The sequence below is a fragment of the Rousettus aegyptiacus genome, unplaced genomic scaffold (assembly GCF_014176215.1).
Source record: "Rousettus aegyptiacus isolate mRouAeg1 unplaced genomic scaffold, mRouAeg1.p scaffold_m13_p_5, whole genome shotgun sequence".
NCBI lineage: Eukaryota > Metazoa > Chordata > Mammalia > Chiroptera > Pteropodidae > Rousettus > Rousettus aegyptiacus.
This window is the reverse complement of record NW_023416308.1, coordinates 47,381,127-47,407,825: the sequence shown is the minus strand read 5'-3', so window position 1 is coordinate 47,407,825 and position 26,699 is coordinate 47,381,127. Positions and strand designations below refer to the sequence as shown.

Sequence of the window (26,699 nt, the reverse complement as noted above, 5' to 3'; positions counted from 1 at the left end):
ACAATAGCATTGAATGGAGCTTAAATATTTTGATAAAACTTCCTTTACCTTGCTAGGAATTATCAAGACACAATTCACATTTGAACAATAATTTGAACTATTATGAAATAAAACATGAGCTCTAAGGACTAAATGGAAGCCCACAATCATTTACAAACCGGAATATGTTATAAAACTTGTTTTTTTGTTGTTGTTTTAACAATGGTGTGTGTGTGTGTGTGTGTGTGTGTGTGTGTGTGTGTGTGGAACATGCTGAAGACTTTCAGGTCAAATAAACCCAGTTTTACATTTTAATCAGCTCGTGAAATATTTCTATTCAGTGTGGTATGATTCTAAGCTTTAATCATGAACTAAATACCTCCAAGAATCTACTAATGCAAGGATACTATTCCCAGATCGGGCAAAGAGTTTGTGGAAAAAATTTTCAGAAAAAAAGGGAACGTCATGCATGAAAGCCCCAACATGGAAAGGTCGGCATATTCAAGAAATGGAAGTAAGATCAATATGAAGAATTACCCAATACAAGGTTGGAGGAATGGAGAAAGCCCAGGTGTAGAGAGCCAAGTAGATCTCATCAAGGTTTTGAGACTTTGCTGTAAAGACAATGAGAAATCATTGACAGATTCCAGTATAGCCACAATTCTATAAAAATTGAGTCTTTGACAGATCAGTTCAGTTGTATTATAGAAACTCAATGGGAAGAGCGGGGATAGAATATATTGGTTAGAAAGTTATTCCAAGAATCCTGGTGGGATATGGTGTTAGGGTGGTGATAATACAAATAAAGAGAATATACAGATTTAACCAGAATTCAGGAAGTTGAGTTGACATGGCTTTCTGGTTACTGGTCAGACTTTAGTAAATTACACGGCTCTTGTGCCATGGGCCATCACTGGAACTAACCTACATATTCATGTACCAGTCTGCTCTGAATGCCCACCCCCAATACTCCATATAAGCTCATTTCTTTAGGAATTGATAATTCAGCATTATAAATACTTATCAAAGAAATTTTATGGCTTATATGAATAAAATGAAATATTAGGTCAAAAATATAGGCAGAAGAACATCTTTTGAAATACAATAATCATTTGGAAATTATCAGCTAAGAGCTATTTTCCTGACTACGGGCAACTATAAGGGAGTTTGTTCAATACAATATATACTTATCCCACTAAGTTAACACATGAAAAGGTGGATAGAAATTAAGAAAAATATATTTGTATGCTCCTGCATAATTACACATCTTTTCCACCCATTCTCAGAGCCACTCCCCTTATTCTAGTTTCCTTTGGTATGTAAGGCTCAGATATACACTGTGGATGAAATAGAGACACCATGAGACCAACAGGGGATAGAAGATTTAAGACAGAAAAACTAGTCCATCAATACTTCTTAGGCACAGGTGAGAGCTCTCTCTCCCCTCTCAAGATACTAGGGTCCTAGGGAGACAAAGTATAAGCACCCAAAAACTATTAACAGAAAGAAGGCAGATAGACCTGTCCCCTCACTTCGACTATTCTTCAGTGATACTGCAGAAGCTATTTAATGAGAAGAAATGTTAGAACATGATCCTGATGAAGAGAGAGACTTCTCATTTTCACAGGAGACTTTAGGATTTCATACCTTCATTGTTTGTGGGCTGCCTTTTGCTTAAAACCTAAATGGAGCTATCACTGGCAAGTGGGGTTAGTAGTAAAGTGGATGACAGCTGCAGCCTGCAATTATTCCAAGGCCAAAAGAAAAAAAGTAAGCAAGAATTCCACTACTGTAGTATTTTCCAGAATTATTAAAGCAAACCGACTTGGGATTTAGAATTGTTGGTGGAAAAGTATTATCTTTATGTTAGATATAAAAACTACACAGTAATGAAAGAATCTGTAGACAAAATTTCACCTCTCTGGATACTCTTCCTTAAATAGTTTCCTTGGTGACTACTTAGTGCATTATAACTAGTAACCACAGCAGTGCATGAATTTGAATATTATTATTAAATTTTCTATAATTGGCAAAATGCACATTTGAATTAATGTTGATGTTATTTCTTTTTTGCTCAATAGAGGTAAGTCGGCATTAAGTTGGACTACTCTATAAAACAATTTTCTCTTGCAAGGTTGTGGAGAAGGAAACTGAGCAAAGAGACTATTTAAATCTGAAAGAGGTGTCTAATATTTTCCAAGTATTTTTGTCTAGGCTAAAATATTTAATAATCTCAAAGTCATCTAAGGTATATGTGTCATTATTACTACTTTGTAGATGAAAGAAGCTTAGGCTTAGGAATTTAAGTAGCTAACTGAAGGTCATACAGTCAGTAAGTGGAAGAAGCAAGATGCAAACATAGGTGTATTTTATGTGGCTATTTCTCATTCAAAATTCTGAGCTCCTTCCTAGGCCATTTTAGTTAACATCTGAGTCATTTTTACAGATAAGAGAACTGATAATTAGTTTTTTCTCTCTTTTGTCATTAAAAAAAGTATAGTTCAGGATAATTATCTTCCCAAAGTCACATGATTATTTAATTCCACAGAATTCAAACCTACTTTTTTTTGCTATGGAGTTGTCACAAGAACACAGGTGCATGAAAATAACCACTAACTTTAAGCCAAAATAGGAAAGAAAAAACTCATAGCAATATCGTCATCACTGAAAATGTAGAATAGAGCAAGTCTACCACCACTGGCCATCTGAGCTACATATGTGGTAAGATCAACAAAGAACCATAGAAAAATTTGAGAAGGAGGCTGTTTGCTGTCATTGGAAAGGGCTCCTTCAAATAAGTCTGGGTTTGGTATATACTGAAAACTGAATATGTATGTGGTATCCCCATTAACATCTCCCTGTAGAAATTTAAGACCAGCAAGCAGTATGTGACCATCATTGATGCCCTAGGACACAAAGACTTTATCAAAAACATGACTATAGGCACATCTCAGGCTAACTATGCTGTTCTGATTTTTCCTGCTAGTGTTGGTGAACTTGAAGCAGGTATCGCCAAGAATGGGCAGATCTGTAATCATTGGTGTTAACAAAATGGATTTCATTGAGCCATCCTACAGCCAAAAGAGATATGAAGAAATCAATAAGGAAGTCAGTGCATATATTAAGAAAATTGGCAACAACCCAACACAATAGCATTTGTGTCAACTTCAAGTTGGAATGGTGACAACATGCTGGAGCCAAGAGAAAACATGCTTTGGTTTAAAGAATGGAAAGTCACCCATAAAGATGACAAAGCCAGTGAAACCATGCTATTTGAAGCTCTAGATTGCATACTCATCCAACCGACAAGCCCTTGCATCTGTCCCTCCAGGATGTCTACAAAGTTGGTGGTATTGGTACTGTTCCTGTGTCCCTGTGGAGACTGGTGTTCCCAAACCTAGCGTGATACTTACCTTTGCTCTTATCAATGTTAAAAGTGAAGTAAAGTTTGTTGAAATGCATTATGAAGCTTGATTGAAGCTTTTCCTAAGGACAATGTGGGCTTCGATGTCAAGAAAGTGTCTGCCAAATATGTTGTAAATGTACCATGGCTGGTGACAGCCAAAATGATCCATCAAGCAGCTGGCTTCACAGCTCAGGTGATTATCCTGAAATATCCAGGGCAAATAAGTGCTGGCTATGCACCATGCTGGACTGTCATACAGCTTATGTGGCTTAAAAGTCAGCCGAGCTAAAGAAGATTGATTGTCATTCTGGGAAGAAGCTAGATCACCCAAATATTTTAAATCGGGTGATACTGAAATTGTTGATATGATTCCTGGCAAGCCCACATGTACTGAGAGCTTCTCTGACTCCTCCTCTGGGTCATTTTGTTGCTTGTGATATGAGACAGACAGCTGCTCTGAGTGGCATCAAAGCAGTAGACAAGAAGGCTGATGTAGCTGGCAGTTACCAGGTCTGCCAGAAATTTCAGAAGGCTAAATAAATATTATCCCTAGTCTTTGTTGGCAGTGGAAGAACAGTATCAGAACTATTTGTCTCTATTGGTCATTTAATTTTAACAGCAAAAAATAAAAAAATTAAAAGGTTAATAATAATGCTCTATAAAACCTTCAGAAGGAAAGGAAAATATTTTCTGGACCATTTGTTTTGTGTGCAATAGTTTTAAGTTATTTGTTTTTAAAATTAATACTTTTCAATGGAAACAACTTGACCAAAAATCTGTCACAGAATTTCAAGACCCATTAAAACAAAGTCTAATAAGAAACCTGTGTCTTCTTTTGGTCAACACTGTGAATTCCTATAGTACTCCTTAGATAAGAGACTTAAGAGTTGCTCGCAATCTATTTCGTCTGGTGTTCCAACTTCAAAATTTGATAATTCTGGATTAATGTTACTTTCTGAGTTGGAATTTTGTTTTTTTCACCTTGTCTAGGTGGAAGAGTCATCTATATTTTTTAGGATATAGTGAAACGCTTTAGGAGAGGGTCTGTTGGCTGCACCACTTCATAGTTAGGACTTACAAGCAAAGAGTATCTTTGTTTATGGGTAATAAACTAAGGTCAAATTCTGTAATATTAAAGTCCATGTGTTCCATGTATAATTTTGTGTACTGATATCGTTATTGAGTAAAATTTGTTTGTACAATCTCAAATTATAGTTTCCCAGTTATTAGAATGCGCGTGCTCACATTTGCAAATATTGAAGCAGTTTAAAGAACCTAGAGTGTGAGCCTTAAATAGTACTGAGGACTGCCCTGAAAGACTTCATGATATCTAAACTCAGGGGGAAATAAATTCAAACTCATAACTTCTGAATCTCTCTCCAGAATCTTTCCATTGTGCAGATGAGTGAAACATTTCTACTCAATCTATCGTTTATCATTTTGAATGTCATTTGCAACCTTGTTGAGCTTGTAAAAGTTTAATCTAAATGACATCCGGGGTCATTCTGCCTGTCAAAACCTTAGGCGCAACTACTCCTGGTCTCCAACACACTTCGTGGTGAAAGTCCAATTCCCTCTCCAAGATTTCTATGTTTTCCTCTGGAGCTCAGGTGCCTGTGACCACTTCTCACTTCAGCTGACTTCTTGTTCACCACTTGACATCTTACAACTTTTCCTTTATTGCCATCTGGGTTTCTGAATTGCCTTCCTTAGTTTTATACACTAACAAACAAAGCTTATACACACAAAACGTTTGTGTAGCAGGTTTTACTGAAAGTTGATAAAAATTAAGAAATACATAAGGTTTGCATTGCTGACCCATAGAATCAGAGTTAGATAATAGTCATCCTGTTCTAGAAAGTCTTTTGGCTTATTTCCCATGTTTCTCAGCTAGTCATTCTCTTTTCTGTCCCTTCCCACCTCCATCAATTATTTTTAATGTAGAGTAATTCTACTATTTGTTCTGCCTCCAGACTTCTGAATCCTGTGGTGAACCTATTTTTTCATACCCATATGCCCCAAGGTATTTTTTAGGCCATCTATTCACAATGGAAATTCTACTATCAACTATTAAGAAAACAAGTTTTTTTTTTTTTTGGTTGTCTTTTTTTTTTTACCACCCACCAACTGTACCATATGTTTAAAATGTACACAGGGAAAAAAATCTGCTCTTAAAGGGTAGCTAATCTAATAGGGAAATAAATGCACATAACTCATATTTCTCTTGAGCCTCTCCAGCTTGTGAAAATAATGAAATAACAGTTCAGCCTCTATAACATGTCCCCCTGCCTTCAGAACTCCCTGGCCTCATGTCCTGACATATGAAGACGGTCAATATAACAGAAATTCAGCCAATACAACTATAAAAACTATATTACTTACAGAGGAAGGGAAAGATGTCTAAAACCCGAAGAAGAGTTACTGCATGACCATAGGCAAAAACTGGCCCATCTGAGGTTTAACTCATCTATTTAGTTAGGTTTCTGATCTTGAGTCACCAGGGTGTTCAATGGTAATAGCTTCTAAATGTCTGTTTAATCTATTTTAGTTTTACACTTCCCTTTGAAAAAAAAAAAATCTAGGGTTTTCTGAGGTTTCCATTTCTGACCAAACGGAAAGTATTAACACTCAGAAAGCAACTGACAATGGGAATCCGTTTAACTTCATGCTTTATGTTTCTATTATAAGCAATGAGAAAAACTAATCAAGTCATTGAAAAGACAGTTTTACAAAACAAGTTTAAATAATGTTGCTATCACAGGTCCTCTGTTCCTTATTTACAACTCTAAAATGCAAAGAGCTCTGAAATTCTAAAGGTTTTTATTCATAAAGTTTCTAGCAATGTCATTTGGTGTCAACACCTGAACTGCATAGCAATGAGAGGCTGCTTATAGTCTTTATTCATCCTACTTCATGGGAGTCATCACGAGTTTCCTGTAGAAACATGAAAGTGCTTGATTACAGGATGTTCCTCGAGGCACACCAAGAGAGGCACATGAAGTATAGAATGCAGAATCTACCTTCTCAATGTCTAAGACATCATGAATTCCAAAACATATCCAGCACAAAGGTTTCAGATAAAGTGTTGGGTGTCTATATTGGCATCTGTGAGAGGAACATGAGAGTGAAGTGAAGGGAGGTAATGAAATGGGAGAAATAGGTATGCAGTGTCCCTATTTTCAGAAGGTCTAATCAGAAGATGTGGTCTGTCAAAGGGGGAGAATACTAGACATATGACTGTGTTGTACACATGTAGAGTCGTGTAGAAGTTGTGCTGAGTGAGAGTATTTAGGAAACCCTGCTAAGTCCTCCAGTCAAAGCCACACTCGTTTACTGGAGCCTGCAGCCCAGCATGCTCATCACCACCTACAATGCAGGCTGATGAGGGCAGGACAATTAAGATCACAAATATTCTGGTGGAAGTTTTCTAAGTTTCTCCTTTTTATTTTAAGACATATGATAATCTGAGTTGGTTTTTTTTTTTTTTTTTTCCAATATTCATTTCATTTTCCGGGGGAAAAAAGATTATTTTAAAGTAGTTCTCAAATTTGGCAGCACATCAGAATCACTTGGTAAGCTTTTTAAACTACTGATCTCTAAGTCCATCCCAGACCCACTGAACAAGAAGCTCCTGAAACAGTTCCAAAGTACATGGAGTCCTCAGAGTGCCCAAGGTAATTCTGATGTATAGACAAAGTTAAGAACTATCACCTTACAATTTTTTTTTAATAAGAGAGAAAGTAAAAGACTTTTCCCCTACTTCTATATAAGGCATGAAATACCTAAGATCCAGAAAACCCCAAATAGGGTGGTGAGTACACTTTGCAGTTTTTGTTTTAATCACATGTGCTAACTACCCAAACGAAGTTTCATTTCTGCAAAAACTATCAGTTTCTCTTTCATGCTTATTGTTTGCAACCCTGGGTGAGTAAAACACTTTCAACCAATGATATCAATCATCTTCCCAACAAAGATTAAAGGAATTTCCTGCTATATGTCAAAAGGAAAAACAGCTTCCCAGAAATTCTCTGCTGTGTTGGATGCAATGTAGCAGAATCGGTGTCTTGACAGGGAGCCAACTTCCTTTCTCTTTCTTCTGCTGGATTATCTACATAATAAATTTCACATTCCTTATAGATATGTTTAAGCAATTTTGTTCTCGCTTCTTTTTTCTGAACCACCTCAAATTGAAGAAAATGTTGCAAGCTAGTTCCTTTCTTATTTTCTTTAAAATATAGCTCCACAAACACTTTCCCTTTGACTGCAATGTATTTATCACCATGAGTGTTGGGTTTTTCTGTAGCTGACTATTGACAAATAGCTGGTAATTCCTCTTCTTCATCTGCTGTTTGGGGAAAATTGTCTGCCAAACAAAATTCATATACTTTCTTTGTTGTCCAATCAAACATATCTTTCTACCTAACACTTTTCTCTCTCCATTTGGACTTTATTCTCCCTTCTCCTCCCCAGGTCTCCTTCCTAGAGATCCTGCCTTGATTCCCAATTTAAATTGGGTTCCCTGTTATTGTTTCTCAGAACGCCATGTGCTTTTCTTTTACAGCACTCATCATGATTTAATCAAATGTTTATCTCTTGGCTTACTTATTTAACATCTATTTTCCTTCTAGATGATAGGACATTTGAACTCAGGAATCAAGTTTGTTTTTTGTTGTTTAGTTTGGTTTGGATTCTGTTTGTTAGTTTTTTTTGGAGAGTGTTGGTTGTTTTGATTTTTGTTTTGGGGTGTTGTTATCTTGGGACGGAGAAGGTTTTTTTTTTTTTTTTTTTTTTTTTTTACTAAATGCGTCAGATCAGGGCCTAAGGCTAACACATAGTGGACAATAAATAAATATTCACTGCATCAATGAATTAAATACCCCCAGAGTCCAGTAAGCTAGGGTCAATGGGTATGTTCATCAGAAGGTTGCTGGAGACTTATGAAAAGGTATAAGTAAGAGCAGAGAGAACTGAAAACCAGAGAGCAGTAGTCGGAAGAAGGTCTGGGACCCCAGGGAAGGAAGGAGTAGTACATTCACCTTTATGTAACAAAACTTCCAGTTATGGTAAAAATAAAAGTGTCCAAACTACAATATTCCAAGCAATGAGTCACACCTAACATGAACATTTATTTTATTTCAGAGCTGCACATACTATCTATCTATCTATTTTATTTTAGAGTTGCACATACTATATATATATATGGTTCAGAACAAATACTTTGATGGTGCTTTATTTGCATGGTAAGTGCTTAATAGCAGCTTGTTTTGTTATTTATTTAAATGTCAGTAACACTCTCTCCTATAAATATTAAATTTTATAATCAAGTATTGATGAAGCCTTCTTTCATCAATGTTTTCTTAAGCATTTTGTATTCTTATCAGGCCCATTCATTTCCCCTGTGATGATCTAAAAATTGGTTTTAGGTGATATATCTTCTATGTTCCCCTGGAATACATTTTTCTAAACAGCTTGAAAACATTCACATACATTAATCTGTCTTATCATGCACTGGGTCCCAAGCCACAGTAAATACAGTATAATGAGTCAACCCCAGTGGCAATTGGTGTCAAGCATTCTCAAGTTCCTTGCATTTCATGACAAGCACAATAAATTGATCCATACATTCAGTGCATCAGTTAGCCAGCATTTGTGCAAGTGTTAACCATAAGTCACATCTGGGAATAAAATGATGTACAACACTATGATGATATATAATACTATGATATATAACATTATACCTGCCCCCATGAAGTTCATAGTCCAAGTGGAGAGACAGACATGAAAGCAAATAGGAGCAATAAAGAGTTACAGCAGCTATGATAGAAGCAAGTATACTTTACACAGGAAAAGGCTGGAGTTTGGGGTAATAAGGAGATGAGAAGAGCTTCTTGACTTGAGTTGTATCTTAAAACTGACTAAATAAAGAAGGTTAGAGTGGGAGGAATAATGGAAAGAAAGGGCAGTCCAGGTATGATGAAATAACAGATCAAAGACCCAGAGGCATGAAAGAGCATGCATGTGGAACATGCTAGTTATTAGGTGTCTTGCTGGTTATTGGGCATGAGGGGAAGGTAGGGGGCTCAGTGAGAAATGAGGTTGGAGAGGCAAACAGAGACCAGATTGTGAAGTGTCTTGTGTGCTGTGCTGAGCAGTTTGGATTATATTCTCTTGATAATGTGGAGTTTCTGGAGTGTTTTAAATTAGGAGTGACTTGGTGAGACAAATGTCTTTGAGACTTCACTCCAGCAGTTGTTTAGAGATTATAAAGTTTGGGGCCTAGAGACATTCATTTATTCAAATATTTTTAAAGTAACTTTAAGTACTAGATACTGTCCTAAACTCCAGGAATACAATGATGAACCAAGGAGACAAGATCTCTGTTCCCACAGAACATTCTAGCAGAGGCAGATAGATAATAATTAGAGAAGTGAATAGATAAACACAAAAAGTAGAGATAATGTTAAGAACTGTGCAAAAATGGAAACAGCCTAGCATAAGAGTATTCGATGCCTACTTTAAGTTGCATGGCTAAGAAAGACCTCCCTGAGAAGAATCAGAATGACAAGAAAAATTATTCTCTGTGACTGAGAGTAGAGCATTCTAGGCAAAGGTAACAACTAGTGCTAAGATGACAAAAGCTTAGCCAGCTCGAGAAATGGAAAGAAGGCCAGTATGTCCAGTGAATAGCAACAAGGAGGTGAGGGGTAAGAGATTAATTTTAATAGGTAGACTCAGACTAGAATTCAAGGGCCATGTCACCTGAGGCAACATATGAGGGTTTTCTTTTAAGGGCTATAAAGCCACAGCATGGTTTCGAGCAAGTGAGTGTATATTTTTAAATGATCACTGACAGTCCATGGATGGTGGATAGGAGTAGTAGTAGAAAGAAGTCAGAAAGCTATTTCAGCAGTCCTCATGGAAGAGATGAGGGTGGGCTAGGGTGGAGTAAATGAGGGTGATAGCAGAAGAGGTGGAGTGAAGCTGATGAAATTGGGAATGTTTGCATGTCGAGTTAAAAGAGGACTTAGTGCTGGGTTAGATATGGGGAAGAAGGGGAAAAAATGAAATCAAAGAACACTGATAAAAGATTGGCATGTGCGACTGGATAGTGGTAGTGTTTACTGAGAAAGGAGCAGATTTTAGAGAGGAAAATGGGAATTTCTGTTGAGCCATGTTAAATTTCAGGTAGCTATGGCATCCAAGTGGCGATGACAAGTTGGCAAATGGGTGTCCACATCTGGAGTTTCAAGGAGAGGTCAGAGCTTAGATAAAGACTCAGAAGTCACCCCCATGTAGTAGCAGCAGCAGCAGCAGTAGTAGTAGTAGTAGTAGTAGTAGTAGTAGTAGTAGTAGTAGTGTTTCTAAAGCCCTGGGACTGGATGGGATACCAGGGAGATGGTATAACTGAAAGAAAAGAGATTATCCCTGAATGAGCTCTGGTTACTGAGGAGCTGTAAATCTGGTTAAAAAGAGATACTGTGACATTATAGAAGCCAAGAAAAGAATGAACAGCATTCAAATATTATTATAATTTTTTTAAAGTAAGATACCAATATAATAAAGCTTCTTTTGCAGCAATGTGGCTTGTCCATGCCTCATTGCTCTGAAACCTCAGTGCTATCATGGTGTCTGGCACAAAGTAGTAGTAAAAGAAATCTTGCTAAATCTAAAGCTCATGAGAGATACCTGTGTTGGAGGTTTGTTTATATAGATGTGGGAAACTTCAAAATGGAAGTCATGGGAGTGGGTGAGTAAGAGTTCTCAAGATCAGTGTAGAATGGGATAAAAGCTAAGGTTGAATAAATTCCAGCAAATAACATTTAACGAATGTTTCGCAATTGAACATTTAGCAATGGAAACAGAGAAAGAATACTCAGAGAGACAAAAATGGAGTCAGGAAAGCATTATTATGGGAGAGCTGTGTGAAATGCTACAAAAAAAAAAAAAAAGAGTCCATTAGCCCACCCGGGAGAAAAGTAGAGTCAACAAAAGAATCTTGGTTGTAGTGGCCGAAGAGGAGTGAGGAAGTGAGGAAAGTAAGTTTGGACTATTTTTTAGGAAGTGGGGAATTATTGTTTGGTATAGAATTTCAGTTTTGCAAGATAAAGAGTTCTGGAAACTAGTTGCACAATAATATGAATGTACTTAACACTAGCGAGCTATAAACTTAATAATGATTAATATGATAAATTTTATGTTGTGTGTATTTTACCACAATTAAAAATTTTTAATGCAGGTAAACAGCAAAGATAGAATAATGAAGAAACTGATGAAGAGACTGGTTTGTCCTAAAGCTAAAGAAAAGGTAATGAAGCAGATGCTGGTGAGGACAAGCTTGCAATATTGGTGCAAAAAAAAAAAAGAGGAAGAGTGTACATTAACCTCACTTTTCTCTACAGGAGAGAAAGCAGGGCTCACTCCACTCTCAGTTATGTGTGATGTTTGAGAACGACAGCAAAGAGAGATCATTTCATAGAGGAACCAAACCTTATTTTTGCCCTCTTCTCTCCTGCTAGACATTTTTTCCCCAAATAAATAATATCATTGAGAATAATGAGTCTCATCTCATAGATAAATAAAAAATCTTATCTTTGAGAATATTCAGACATATCAAATTTGGCATCCACTCATTAGAAACCAAGGCTAAGATCATCCACACTCATATTCTCTATTACTATGTATGAATGCAAAAGTTGGACAGTGAAGAAGATTGTTTTTTTAAAAAATAATATTTTTGAAATATGGTGTTGAAGGAGCACTCTAAAGATAGATACCCTGGACTGCCAGAAAGATGAACAGGTGGGTCCTAGTGCAAATTAAACCTGAAACATCACTGGAGGCAATAGTGACCAAACTAAAGCTGTTCTATTTCAGGTATATCATGAGAAGCAGGCTTCTTTAGAATAGACAATAATGCTTGGAAAATAGAGGCAGTGGGAAGAGAGGAAGACTCCATGGGTAGAGTGTTCCCACCAAAGCAACTGCAATTACCAAAACCTTATAATAAAATGAATTTAAAGCAGTTACAGACTCTCAGATGGGTAGACTCCATGAAAAAAACCATAGGCATGAGTCTACAGGAGCTGAGCAGTGCTTTAGAGGACAGGACATTTTAGAGGTCGCTCAATCATAGTGTCTCCAGAAATCTGAACTGACTCAATGGCACGTAACACACACACAGAGCATCCAAATTATTTCCTTTGTTTCAGTTGCATATTACCAATAAGATCACCTCTTCCACGGACACGTATTTTTGAAAATTTGTTTATTCATTGACAGCTCACCTAGCAATTTTGGGATGTTCTTAAACAAATTGAAAGGCATAAACAAGGAATAATAGTAATCTTTATTTAAATGTGAATCATTTACAATATCTAAGAGTCATTTACATTCATTTTATAATGTCAGAAAAGAAGTACTTATGATATACAAAAAAATATCAAAATACCTACAGTAAAATTTCATGGCACAGCATTACTCTTTGTTGCCCACTTGACTATTAACGCCAGTAAGAATAGGGATAGAGCAGATGTGCCAGAACCTGGCTTGGCATTTAATTTATCCCAGTACACATGTGTGGTAAGATTTTACTTGCCAGTCAAATTTTATATACAGACATGAATTTTAAAAACAGCAGTGCATAGCTACAATTTTTATCAAAGAAATGTTTATAAGCAATTTTTTTAATTCGCATATAGCTCAGTACATGTTTCTAAAAATTAGGAACTCATTTTTTAAACATAGCAATCTCATTACACCTAAAAAAAAATAATGATTCCTTAATATCACCAAATGTCCACTCAGCATTTAAACTTCCCAATATATTTTTCAGTGGCTTGTATGAGGGCCCTAAAAAGCTCCATATATTGCAATTGGTTGATGTGTTCTCTAAGTCTCCTTCAATCTATAGGTCCCTTTTTCAGCTTTCTTTTTTTTTCCCTCCCAGCTTCTTCCTTTTATGTTGAAATTGAAGAATGGTCTATGAACCATGGTAGACGCTTCATGGATATTGTCCTATTCATTCACCACCAGGCCTCCTTACAAGTAGATAATATTATTGCCTAGATACAAGAACAGGAAATGAAGGCGTAGAAAAATGAATATACTACAGTGGCAGAACTGAGTTTAAGTCTGCAGACCTGCTTGACTCCAAAACCCATGTTCTTTCTGCTAACTACAGACTCCCAAGTCACGGTGTACTTCAGCCTCCAAAGCCCAAGAGGACCTCTGATTAATTTTTAAATGCTTGGATAGCATTTTAAAATTAATTAGAGGTCCTCTTGGGCTGAACCCAGACATCCCAGAAATCTCGGTTTCTGTAATGGGCGCGACAAAGAGCATTAGAAGATATTTTGAAAATTTCAGAACCTTTATAATTTCCCACCTAAGCAACTGCAATTACCAAAACAGCAGCTATTTCTGAAATATCAGCTTCCCACTTCAGGTATCAGCTTTGAGCCTTTCAGAGGTGAGAAGGAAATGAAGAGGTTGTTGTAAGTGATCAGGGAGTGCCACCAAGAGACAGAGATCCAAAATGGCATCATTCATATTGCCTCTTTGTCCTCAAATTTTACAGAGTTGGCCACTACTGAATGACACTCTAAACATAATGGGAATCAGGTGGGCTCCATTTTGCTCAAACAAATAAGTGCCTTAAATCCTTTTAATAAAATGAATTTAAAGTAGTTACAGACTCTCAGACAATATTTGACTAGGGATTGCATTCTTGATCAAAAAGCCATCTCAGAAAAAAAAAAATGACATACTCAACAATTTGTCAAAAAAATCAAAACTATAATAGATTTGTGGTTACCTAAAATAATAAAATAATAGTACGCATGCTGTAAATGAGCATAACTTTATATATTGATGTTTAAAGTTATCTTAATTTACTGTACTTTCACATAGAGCTTACAAACAATATAATCCTACTAAATCTCCAAATTTTTTATCTCCAAATTTTGTATTCAATCTCCCAGACTTGGTTCTATCATGTTACCTTTTCAGATACATGGTGAATGCCAACTTTATACCTAAGTAAAGCTTGATTATAATCCTATGTTCATTCAAAACACATTTAATGAGCCAATTATAGGTGGCAGGTCCAGTATTAGATGCTAGATAGTAGAAATCTAATAATTAATAAGACAGGGTTCCTGCCATTAGGTGGCTCAGCCTTGTAGAGAGCCCACATGAAAAGGAACAAAGACAATATAATGTGACGAGTGTTGGGTGTATAAGATGCTATAGAAATGCAGGTAAAGGAATATTTACCTAATGCTGCCCAGAGTCTAAGAAGGCTTCCCAGAGGATACCATATATGAACTAATGTTTGAAAGATGATTGATATCGATGATGGTCGTGATGGTGGTAGTGATAGCAGCTATTGTTTACTGTGGCATACTCATGTGTTATCTCATTAAATCCTCATAACTGTTCATCAAGATCAACTTTACCCGCCTTTTGCAAAGGAAATAACTGATATCCAGGAAGTCAGAAATTTTACCTCATGTCACACAAGAGGTAGTTGGAATCAAAACCACCTACTAAAACTTCTGATTAAACTAAATTTCTAATTCCAAACAATAGCTTTCTATATTAATATGCTCAGTCTTCCTTCCCAAGAGTTTTTCAGGGGGACAGGTGGAAGAGGGGCACCCCAGGCAGAGGATCTGGTATTTACAAAAGTCTTGAAGTGGACAGCAGTCCACATCACATAAAGTAGAGCCTGGTGGGGAGGAGAAAAAGATGAGAGTCAGCTAAAAGCATTTTGTGTTACACCAAACTGGATCTTACACCTTTGCAATCTAATTCAAATTGAGAATCATTAAAAAAAAAAAAGAGGTCCCAAGACATTAAACATACAAAGGAGGTAATTCTAGTAAGAGTGTTGGGGAAGGGAATGCAGTGGATAATCAATAGAATTCATTTACAATGAAGTTGAAAATTAAGTATATTAACTCTGTCTTCTAAACTGCAACTACTTTCAAGCAGAAACTGATGACCAGACTATGTGTTTATTAATTATTGAATATAGTCATTCATTTGACAAATATTCCTTGGGTGCCTCTATTTGGCAGACACTGTGCTAGGCACTGCAGAGAAAGATGGCACAAAGCTATGAAAACTCCCTCTCAGAGCACATCATCTAGAGGAGACTGACATCTCAACATGGAACACCAATATAGTGTGCACAGCAAGCAGACAGCAAACACAGGTGCAGCGTATGACTGTATCCTCTTTCCCTGAAATGATTCACAGTTGAGCACAGGGGTGTTGCCTCCGGCAGTTACTTTGGCAGGATACACAAAATGCACTGTGGTTTGAATTTAGAAGCTACTAAATTAAAAATTAAATTCATAAGGAAATTGAGTAATCAGAATAACAGCAGACAAAAGCCAGTGGGAGATGATTTTTCAGAATCTAACATCCTCTCTTTTCATTAAGCCTCAGACAGCTGCTATGTGGGGCCTATTGTGCAATGATTGTAATATTTCGACTTTATGTCCACTGGAAATCTATCTTTACATATTACAGATAATACTGAAAAACAAATATTTGCTTTGGAAAAAATAAAAGGAAAAAGAGAATTAAACCTTGCAATTATTAGGTTTCTACTTTTAATTTTCTAATGCTAAAAGCTACCTGGCAGAGTCTTGATTTCTAAGTGTAATAACTAGAGGATTAAATAATTATTAACAACATAATATTTAATTAAAATAAATTAATAATCTGACAGAAAATCAGAAAATAAAGAAAAATCAAGGATACTAAAAGGCAAATGACTATGGCAAAGAACAGGGACTGCTGGCCAAAAGCTTAGATTGGCACTTTAAATAGAAGGTAGGAACCGTGGCCCCTCCCTAAAATAAAAGCTATGTGCATATCAGGGGGCAAGATAAATGCATACGAAGGTGGGCAATGTTGCTAATGTGCCATGAGCAATGGAATGAATATTCTCTAGGTCTTGAAGTTCAATGATCACCCCCTTCTAGCCTCCTCTTTCTAGCTGAAGCCCTGGTAAATGGCAATCTCAGAGTTCATTCTGTGAAGTCCCTGTATAAAGTGGGTATGCACTGATGTATACATAAGACTCTCTGGAGGTTCCTCTCCATAGTGGTTCATAAGGACAGATTACTCTAACAAAAATACTCTTACAATGATGACCAACTAGGTATAAAAGCAACAAAGAAAGAAAAGTAGTGGTGAATTAGAGTAAACCTCTGAGATTTAGAGCTTATGGTTTGATTAACATTTATAATTAAACAGACCTTCACCTATTCAAACACATCACTCTAGGAATGTTCTTATCTCACTTCTATATTATCAATTTTCTCTTGTCTATTCCCTTGTCATTTTCAGCACATACAAGCCTACTTCTATCTTTATTGCCTTATAAAAATGTCCTTTCTAATCTTCACTTCCCCCTTCAACTATTGCCCATTTTTCGGTTCTCCTCTGCAAAAAAAAAAAAAACTACTTGAAAGATTTGACTATTCAGTATTCACTGTTTCTCCTCCAGTTCTCTGTCACCGCATTCTAATTAGGCTTTTGCCACCACCACTCCCCAAATCTGCCTTTCAAAGGTCATTAATGATCTCTGTATTGCTGAATTCAATGGTCAACGCTCATTCCTCATCCCACTTGACCTATCAGCACCATTTGATGCAGTTGATCATATTTCACTCCTTGGAAACCCTTTCTTCGCTTGAAATTCAGAGCAATGCTCTGCCTGCTTCCTTTACTGATTTATCCTCTTCTCCAAGCCTAACACTTGGTTTTTGAACCTCTCCTATCTTTCTACACTCTCTTTTAGGATCTCACGGCTTTAAATACAACCTCTATGTTGATAACTGCCAGATTATACTCCCATGCTGGACTGCTCCCCCTGAAATCTTGACTCATCTATCCAACCATCTACTCAGCAACTCCACTTGGATATCCAAACAAAATTAGTATGCTCATAACTGAACTCCTGACCTTCCTGTCACCCTCAAATTTAGATAACCCATAATCTTTCCCATCTCAGTCAATACTGCCACTCCTTCTACCCATTCAAGCCAAAAATAACAGATTAGCATCTAATTTCCTTAAAGTCAGAGGTTTTTTTTCTTTTCTCAAGTGAAAAAGAAACCTAGTTTTTAAAATGTCATAGATTCCTTTGATATAAATCTTCCTTCCAGTCTTCCCCAAAGGAAATATTGTCACTTACTGGGGTAACTGTGCACTATGAAAATGGAAATATCCTCACATTTTCTGGGATTACTGAAAACTGAATCTCAGTTGGCGCACATTCTTGAGAACCTAAAATGCTAGTGTGGTCTATCAGATCTGATGGGGATCTATGTAATTTTGGCCTAAGTCTCTCAGAGCCCAGCAGGTCTAGAGACCCATCTCGAGATTATTCCCCCTTGTGTTTTAGGGTTTAATTGAAGGAGACATTCTCAGCAACTGGCAGAATCCCCATACAGAAGAGCATAGACTCCGGAGCCCGGGTTCAAATCATGTATATGACATGGGTTAGGTAACCTTGGGCAAATTTCTCAACTTCTCTGTGCTTCAATTTCCTAATCTTAAAAATTAGATAATAATACTCTTTAAGGGTGGTATGAAGATTAAATGAGTTAGTATTTGTCAAATGCTTAGAACAGTATCTGTGCATAGTAAGTGCTACATAAATGTTGCTTAAATAAATAAAATTCTGAATCCTTTTCTTTGTCTCATGCTGTCCCTCAAATCAGTCAGGAAATCTCTTTGGCTTTACCATCAAAACTTATGTAAAATTTGAAGACTTTACACTACACTCCCCCCTTCCCACCAACACACACACACACTGCTACCAACACGGAGTTAGCCACCACTACCTGTTGCCTGGGTCATTATCTCTAAACATAATCTCTTAATACTATCCTCCATACCCACTCTTCTCCACCCCTGCCACACCGGCTACTTGCTGCCCTCAAATACTCCAGACTTGCTCTTGCCTTTGCATTGGATGTTTCTTCTACTTAGGTTGCTCCTTCCCCAGATATCCTCATATCTCAATACTCTTTGATGTTTTCTTCAAATATATCTTCCTAATAAATCCTACTCTTACCATTCCTATTTAAACTACAATTGTTCCCCCATACAATCTCCACATATGCATATACACTTTTTATCCTGCTCTTTTCAATAGCACTAGTCACCTTTAAAATGTATACAATTTACTGCATTTACTAGATCCCACAGAAGATCATGAAAAGGTCTCAAGAGATTAAAAATCCACTAGAAGGAAGTGACCTAGATCTCTGAGTCACTGTTTAGAGCAGAGTTGTCCAAGAGAACCTCCTGACCTATGCACTGAATTTTCCATGAGCAAGAACCGACTGCTTGCCAGGAGGTGTATTACCAGTTCAAGAGAGCACAGGTTATGGCTTTTACCTGGCTTTGCCATCACTCAGAAATCTCCTTAGTTGCTCAGATAACATCCCAACTATGAATAGAGCCATGCATAAGAAAAAGAAAATAGCAATAACACCCACAGGACCCAGCACCAGGGAGGGAAGAACAAGCATAATGACCCAAACTTGGAGCTCGCTATAAACTAGAACTGCTAGAGAAGAAAAATAACAGCTTTAATTTTTGCATGAGATAAAAGAAAAAAAAAATAGTACTGAAACAAATTCGGTCCTGATATTAAAAATAAAAAAAAAAAAGACTCTGATATTCAAAGAGTTTTTCCTTTTCTAAAAAAACCTTTACAAATGCCACAGATGAATTAAAGGAGTTGTTTTCTCTGCTGGGGACTGAGTTTGATCAAGTCAAAGCCATCTCAACAGAGAAAGTAAAATTATAGAGAGATGAAAATTATGAAAGAAATTTCTGAAAAGGGCTTGGAGGACAAATGCGACAACCTAATGCAAATCATAAGAGTAATAAGAATAATAAAGGAGGAAAAAGAAACAGATGCAGAAATGCACATTTAAAGTGTTCATTGATGTAAATTGTAATTTAAAATATTAAAAAATCAAATTAAATTAAAATTAGAAAAATAAAGTGCTCATTGAGTTCCAAGAAGAATCGATGGAGTGAGAGGAGGGGGAAGAATAAACAAACCAAAAAACACCACCTCAGCACATCCTTGTAGAATTATTAAATTCAAGCATAAAAAAATGTATAGACTGTGAGACATAAAAACGATGTTATGTACAAAGGAAATGGTCAACAGAAATTGGACTGATACGTTAGACAGGAGAAAATGAAGAATGAAACCCCAAACTCTTCCCCCCTGCTGATATAGCCACCTGAGAGAAGGGTGTGGGCAAATAGGTAAAGGACCCAGGGCTTCTGTTACCCTTGTAGTCTGTCTAAGGAAATATTTTGGGAAGAACACTAAGACAACACCCAGGCACAGGATGGTGAGGAAACAGCATGAATATGAGTCTCTGTCTCTCTACATATGTGTGTGTGTGTGTGTGTGTGTGTGTGTGTGTGTGTAACTTTCTGCTTAGATATATGTATATTTAAGCCTAAATAGAAAATGATAGCATGCTTTGGAATTTGTAATATAAGTACTAAATAATAATCATACAAATAAAAGAAACATCCTACAGGGGAAAATTTAAAAATCAAAAAGTCCTAAACTATTTCATAAACCCTTGGGAAAAGAGGAAGGAGGAAATAGAATAGGGAAATCCTTTTCTTAAGGTTTCATCTAAGAGTAGGGAAATGAAAGCATTATGAATGTGAAAGAAAGCAGAGAAAGTAAAACACTTTGATGGAAGATGATAAATAGGTGGTGCCCTGCTTTCATATTAATAGCAGAGAAAGAAGTGATTTGATAGAAGTGAGGGAATAGGAGTGTTGCAGGATCACCTCCTCCTAAAATTCAGGTCTGCGTGCCCAATGTGCTAGTAAGACAAAACATTGAGAAACTGGTGCCTGAAGATAGAGTAGGGTTTATTCGACTTGTCCAAAGTGAGAGGAGAGAGCAAGATCTCTCAAATCTATTTCTCCCCGCCCCCCCCCCCCCCAACAAAAGTAGGGAGTTTTTATGCAGCTGGGCAGGTGGAGGAGGAAGTTCCAGGTAACCGAGAGAGAAGCCTGTGCTTCTTTAGTCATAGAAGATTTTTTTCGTATCAGACTCCTAGATTTCAGTAGCTGGTCGCAGCTACCTTGGATATATTTCTTCTGCAAACTAAACTTGTAGATTCTCCTTGAGACCCTGAAATTATCTCCTCCAACTTGACAAAGAAACAGCACATCTCAATACAAAATTATATTGTGAGAACGAGGTCCTGGATTAAAGAACCAAGATTCTGTAAACTATCTCATAACTGTGGGTCTGTAACGTTATCTTTAAGGGAAAGGACAGGAACTAGACATCTTGTGGCGACTGCCATTGTTTAAGCTGTCAAGAAATGTTCTTTTAAACATTTCTCCTGGAACTTGCTTTACAAATATTCCTTCAGAACATGACTAACATGCTTTCTTAATCTTTGACTACAAGTTTTGTGACAACAAAAGCAATTGAAACAGTTAGTTAAAGCCTATACCTGTATCCTAATTAAGAATGAAATGATTTACTTCTAGCTGCCAAAAACACTAGGGGCATTAAAATCACAAGAAGCTGGACTATGGGAGAGTAATGCCTAGAAAAATGGTAAAGTGTGATAAGATCATTAAATTTAATAAGGAAAATTAAGAGAATTAATAGTACTTTGGTCAATCCACCAAAATTAAGGGGGAGGAAGAAAAAACAAAGTAACCTAAATGATATTCATGAGATAAGATGAAAGAAATAATATCAAAGATATTAACGGTCGATTAAATGTGAATGGGCTGGATTCATCTTTTAAAGACAAAGATTGTTAGATTGGACTTTAAAAAGCAGATGTATTTTATTTTCAAAATACACTTAAAGTGATTGTTTAATATTGAAAAGAAAGAAATTAGACAAATAGAAATGAGTAAAATATAATTTTCAAAAAATGGAACAAAAGGGAAAGAGAAAAAGCAGAGATATAATTATAATAAGTAAAACAGTATTCAGGACTAAAAACATTCATTAGGAGAAGAGGAGGGTTATAATAAATAAAGGCACTATTTATGAAAGGATGTAATAATCATAAATTTATATGTATCCAATATCTAAAGAGCTAAATATAGGAAGCAAACATTAAAAATCTTTTTTAAAAAATGAAATTATAAACCTTGATTTTATAGTAGGTTATTTTAACAATTGATTTTATTACACAACTTTTACATTTTATTTATGCCTGTGTTTGGTGTAGTTGGCCCTGTTTATGTTTTGATACAGACCCTCAGGTACAGTTAATCTTAGGAGCAAGGTGCCTGTAGATATTAAGTTTAATTATAAACATTTTAACTGAGTTTGTCTGTCTTGAGGGTTGCTGACCTCAGCACACTGCACTGGGCCCTTGAAGCAAGAGGATCCCAGGGCCCACTGAGGAAGAGAGCGGCATGGAGGGTACCTTGGGAACTCTTTGAAGAAATGTTCAGTCACTGTTGCTGCAGCGTGGCCTCAGACTGGTCCTTCCAATATGGACCTCCAGCAGAGACCATCTTTCTGGTTCCTTTGGACAGGGCTTTTGAGTCTCATGCTGCACCTCCTCATCTCCCCAGTGTGTGACATCAGTGAGATAATGAATGAGGAGCAGGCATCCTGAAGGGAGACCTAGAGACTCTCTGTCCCTTCCACTGGCTTCTCCCTAGATTCGATCTTGGTACTTAACAAACATTCATCTCTCTTCAGTTTCAACCACAAATGATTTTTGAGCACACAGTATGTACAAAGACCCTGTTCTGGTCTTCTTTTCGAGGACACGTTTTTCCAAGATTCCCTCAGGTCTGGTGAGTGAACCAAAGTTCTAGGACCCAAATTTGGTTTCTAAATGTTTCACATTGAGGGGCTGTCTGGCAGTAGTCTATAGACTGACCCATGGCTTAGCTTCCATCAAGCTGAGGCAAAACTCAGAGATAAGTGCAAATATAGTGAGTTTTCAGTGAAGCTAAATCTATTCCACTTAGAAAGTAGTTCTTTCTCCTGATGTCATGTCCTTCTACTGTAGGGTTTAAAAGTGGCCTTTCTTTTTGAAATGATAGTTATTGGCAGCATTTTTCTAATGTTATTAATTGAAAAATAAAAATTTGACAACCCATGACTCCTAAATAAATTAATATATGTATGGGTATATGATGTATTACTTTGTTAACTCAAATGTGTAGGGACTCCCATTTTCTATGGTTTCCTTTCTCTTGCTCCAAGGATGATCTATGCTAAAGGGTTATAACATAATGTTTCTGCAGTCACTTCCCATCCTTTGCAAATTCATCTTGACCAGCAAAGGATTAGTCCAGACATTCAAAGAGCCAGATTTACTTTGGACAGTTGGAGTCTTGCCTTGGAAGGTAGGAGGAATGTACTGCCTTGCAAAGTGTTGCTGAGCTGAATGATTCCTAACCTTGTTAAAATCCCTCATGGAGTCTGTATCCACATTGCCAATAGATGTCATAAGCCTGAGTACTTGGTCCCCCACATATTCTACTGGGGAAACTCATCATAATCCTATGTCATTCTAAAAGAACAATTTTAGATACACATACATCAAATTTGACAAAGTTGCCCTGAATCTGTCTTCAAAAGAAAAAAGAATGAAAATTGGAGGTTATAATTTTACCAATACCAAACCAAAGATAGACAAGTATTATATTCATTTACATTATGCTTCTATTCTCCAAAATTTTTAAATGATATCCGATGTTGTCTTCATCATATAGTGATTAAAATTTTAGCCAGTTTCCCTTTAACCTGAATTGAGTTTGGAAGTTTGGCTCATTTGACATGGAGCTTCACTTCTTTCCACCAAAGGAGAAAGTACAGTGTAAAGAACTTTGGTCTGTCTTAGAGCAGAGGTATGAATTTGGATCTTGACTGAAAATTATTTATTAACTGTATTACTTTAAGTAAGCTCTTAATGTCTCTAAATCTCAGTTTCATCATTTGTAAAGTGAGTATCCTAAGACAAACAGCACATGATTGTAATGTATCTGGTATTAAGTACTCAAGAAATTCTAGCCTTATCTTTTAAAAATCCAATCAGACTTCAGATTTTCATTTCAAATGAACTTACACAAGGTACTCTTTTTCTGTTTGTATTATGTGAAAAAATAATTGAGAGAAAGAGTTTAAATTTGTTTTTCTGGTTTGTGAAGAATTATACAAATAAACCTGGAGGGAAAGGGGTCTTATGCTAAATATTTTGCTTACTCATAATGACAAATGTCCACAGATAAGAACCACAAATGCTCTCAGCTCTAATTCACGCCACTCCCCATTTAACCAAACGGTGTCTGTAGCACTGTGCTTCAGTGCAGAATTATTACTGGCTCAGAGGTTTATAAATACCGCTACTTTAATCATCTGGAGTCATCTTTACTGGTCCCTACTTCCCTCTCTAAGATTCTATTAGACCTGACCCTGCAAAGGGAGTGACATGTGACAAGTTCACTTCCCACACTAGTCAGGCTGCTAAGTCTGTGTGACGTACATTATACATTTATAAGAAGGAACATTCTAAAAATAAGCTCAATGTATTCTCATTCAATTCACTAAATAACTGATGTAAATTGAAGCCAGTAAGCTACACTCATCAGCTTTTTCTAACAGCTTACTAAATGTCAGAAAGAACAAAAATGTTCTAAACTAAGACACCACTCTTAATTCCCTCAACATAAATTGGAATGCACATTTTTTTATAGAAAAAAAATGAGGGTGTGAGGAGGATGAAGAAGGTAAAGGGGGTCAAATCTATGGTGACAAAAGGAGACTAGGCTTTGGGTGATGAGCATATAATGCAATATACAGATGATATATTATAGATGGTACACCTGAAGCTCATCTAATGTTATTAACCAATGATACTCCAATAAATTTAATTTTAAAAACTTTTAAATGTTTTAAATGCTTTAAAAAGATATTATAAATAACATTCAAAATCTAAATCTCATTTGGTAGAAATGGTTAAAAGATAATGCTCAAAAAGACAGCTAAGGTGCCAAGTTAAAAACAGCTGAAATGTGCCTGCTGGTATATAAAATCATGTCTATAAGGGATTTAGTTAAGGAATGGGGGGCATGGAATTATCAATATAAAGAACAAGTCAATATTATTAGTCAACTCACCATGTCAACAATAATAATGTTCAACAGCAAAGATAATCCAAAAATCTTTTATATTTGCTTTTGCACTATAGCATTATTATTTGCAATAGATTTATCTTCCTAACTATACTTGAGATTTGTTTGCCTTTTTTGGTATTCATTACTTGATGGATGGGGGAAGACACCCAACAGCACCCTCAAGGGCACAGGGAAACCAGGGAGTTAAATTTTCCAGAGATATTTTACAAAACAAATTATGTCTGTGAGTAGGAGGCAGGCCTGGAACATGGAAAGCATGGAGTAATGCCCATCCCAATACTTTTGATCAGTCCGCAGGCCATAGGCCACACTACAGGTGGCCCATGAATAAGCAAGGTTGCAAACAGGCCTACTCAGTGCAGTTAGGCCTTTTTCCCTTAGGCACATACCCCACCCCTCTAGAGCTATTGTGGTTAGAGGACTGTGGGTCACAGGCCTCAAAAACGGAGCTTGAGCTCTTTTGCAGAGCCCAAGTGAGAAAGACATACCTGAGCCCTGAGCTACAGCCTCCTGGTTTTTTGGGGGTCAGAGGAATCCTGAAGCTATAAATCACCCATATATGCTTTGAGACATGCTTTAGATCTTTTTTCTGGATGCCCTCCAACTAACAAAAAACTGAATGCATTATAGAACAGATCTGTAGTCAGTGGTGGTAGAGTCTACACAGAACTTTGCTTCATAGTGTTCTTGGAAAAACCTTTCAACTTATTGGCTATACTAGTCAGTGTGGCTACATAGCTCATTGTGCTTTTGAATACATTGGTGATGCTGTCGTGTGTTCTGACCATCATCGAAGTCTACATTTCCAAATTCAGATATTATCTTTGCAGAAAATGTTAGTTGGCATTTTTGTGGCATCAAAAGAGGTGACATTGTGATTGCAAAAAAAAGTCCAAGTGATTCAAAATCAATTATTTGTAAAAGAGTAAGTAGTTTAGAAGAAGACAAAAATATAGTTCATTAGATTTCTTTAAAAGCTATAGTTAGGTATCAACAGATCATGTTTGGTTAGAAAGTAATAATCTACAGAATTCTACAAATTCTAAGTACTATGTATCTATTCCATATGGACTAACAAAAGGATGTAACCTCTTTGAGATTTGGCTTCTGAGTGATTTTGGATTTCTCCATGACAGTCCTCATGGCCACCAATTTTCAGATGATTAGTATGTATTTATTCTTTTGATTTTATTTTCATCCCCTGTTCAAGTGAATTTATTATTGCCACTGAATCATGTACTACCAATAGAACAATTCCTATTCAATGAAAAAGGAGAACCTCCAAATTTGGGGGACAAGCCAAAGGAAGTTAATATGAATTAAGTGAAAAACAAATGAGCTAAGCCATATTCTGAGAGTGACCCCAAGAAAGAATTTGTAAAACAACCTTTCTGACTCTTAGGAAGGAAATAAACTGCAATTTATGAAAAATTCTCTGTAATCTAAATGCTTAGGAAGGTGACAGGGAAACAACTAGTTTCAAATCCTCCTCCCAAAATCAGACAAAATTATAAAAGTAAAATACTGGAAACAATTCTTCAGTGCTGAAAATAAGGCATGTTGTCAAAAACAGGGAAGATAATCTGATCTATAAAGTCAAGGTGAAACAGCATCAAAAGATCTCACCAAGGGCAGGTTCCCCACCCTGGAAGTGATGCTCCCAGTGCTGTGGGAAGTAAATGGGACAGACCCAGATTCAGAACCTATAGGAGCCGGGCAGAAAAAGCAAACTTATGGGCACAACAGGAAACCTGGCTGCAACTCAGCCTGCTGTCTACTCAGTTTCTCAACAGCAACACAGACTCATTCTGATCCAGAAAAGCACGTTCCTTAAATGAGGAAGGAGGCAGGACCTGAAGCCCACTGAGAAAAGGCAAGACTATGAGATGGATGAAGACCATGCCTCATGGAGGCACTTTTTCTGTTGGCACTAACTGCAGCACATATTGAAGTGGGGCCACCAATGAAACTGCTAGCTCCAAGTTTCCTCTCATTCAAAATTTTACTATCTGGCCAGTTTCTCCCTGTATGTTAAAATACATTCCCAAATTAGAGCTAGTTTAGGACACTATAGAGGGAAAGTTCTCCATAATGACAAGTCACTCTCCCA

The 26,699-nt window shown here is 36.7% G+C and overlaps 2 pseudogenes; both read left to right on the top strand.

Annotated features, from left to right (window-relative positions):
* The first annotated feature begins 444 nt into the window (after nt 1-444).
* On the top strand, nt 445-3,961 carry LOC107498245 (annotated as a pseudogene).
* Nucleotides 3,824-25,756, top strand: LOC107498244 (annotated as a pseudogene).
* The last annotated feature ends 943 nt before the right edge of the window (nt 25,757-26,699 follow it).